This window comes from Corvus brachyrhynchos, unplaced genomic scaffold, assembly GCF_000691975.1.
Source record: "Corvus brachyrhynchos isolate BGI_N302 unplaced genomic scaffold, ASM69197v1 scaffold14, whole genome shotgun sequence".
NCBI lineage: Eukaryota > Metazoa > Chordata > Aves > Passeriformes > Corvidae > Corvus > Corvus brachyrhynchos.
Window position 1 is genome coordinate 13,497,612 of NW_008239110.1, and position 1,532 is coordinate 13,499,143.

Consider the following 1,532-nt stretch of genomic DNA (forward strand, 5'->3'; position numbering starts at 1 on the left):
AATGAGGACCTGCAGTAGGGCTGCACAGATCTTTTAGACATGTAGTACCATAAAAGTAGGTAGGTGGCAGAGGAATCCTTTTTGCTCCCTGTGCTGCCAGACACCAGTGTTTCTGTACGGGCAGGAGCTCATACACAACCTCCAGTCAAAAGGAGAATGTCGATGTTGCACCATTGGTGTGGTGGCATGGTCAGGAGGGTGTGCAGGAGTAGGAGAGTCTTGTCTGTGGAATTAATTACCTATCATGCTACCACAGCTCTGGCGCAGCCCACAGTAGCGCTGCAATGGTGGAGGGTACTGGAGTGGATAACTGGGAGCTGTGCTGATAATTTGAATAGTACTGGCAGTGTTTACACAAATCTCTAAGTGTCTGTTGAGCACAATAAAAACGTAGTAAGCGTTCACAAAGCCAAAAATTCTCTGTATGAGTAGCAAATAAAGCATTTTGTCTCATTGCCTGCATGATTCTCTGCAGTGATGTTTTCATTCCCGTGAGCTGAGTAGTGGGGAAAAACAGCCCTTGGCCTTCCAGACATGTACAGATGGTGGGCTAGTCAAAAGCCCTTCCAGTACCTGAACTCTGACCAACAGCATCCTCTCCCCTCTGGATAGATTACCAGGCTGTCAAGAAATCCTCTTCCCATCATCCATCAGCTTAACTGCTGAAACCCCTGGAGATTAGCAGCTGAGAAAGTGCCTATGTAGCAAAAATGTGTCACACTGGTCAAATGGAGATAATATTTTTTTTTTACACTGTCATTCTCTTCTATTCAGATATACAACTTCGCAACTTCCGTCTTTTATGAAAAGACTAATGAAATTTACAGAAAAAATATTAATGAAAAAGTATTATTTAAACATAGCTGTTTAAATTTTATCTCCAGGAGCGGTAATGCTACAGAAAACAGATAATCGTATGGTTTGATAGAATTAATTTTCATTTCAATTTCTATAAATAAAAACATTTTTTTAACAGACAAGTAATTTCTTCCTCATGGAGCAATGAAGTAAAAATCAGATTGGTCTTAACCATATCCCATTCCCAGAATCACCAAATAATCACCATGTTGGGGTGCTGATCTTAGTAGGATTTTTTTTTTTTTGATTTTGGTGTATAAACCACAAATTTATAAAATTTGATTCTAAATAAACACAGTAATGGAAAATGGCAACATATTCAAGAATTTTACAATTTTTTCTTTTCCTTTAATACATATACCTTTTTACAGTTCAAATCAAGCTACCACAAACCAAGAATATACCCTGAAATATGAAAGTGCTCAGAATAAAGTGTGAGGTACAAATGTGCATTATGCTATCAGCTGGTTATTTTCTATTAAGGCTTTACCTTATCATTATTAGATCCTTTTAATGCTCATATGTGAAGACCTGAAGGAGAAACAAAGTGTCTTGTTTGCAGAAAAAAGAGAAAGGAAACATGGACCTGGAATATCACAACTTATCTTTCTTGATTTAATTTCTTTTACATATGACTTCCTTTTCTTCTTTAAAAAAACTGTAGCCATGGATCT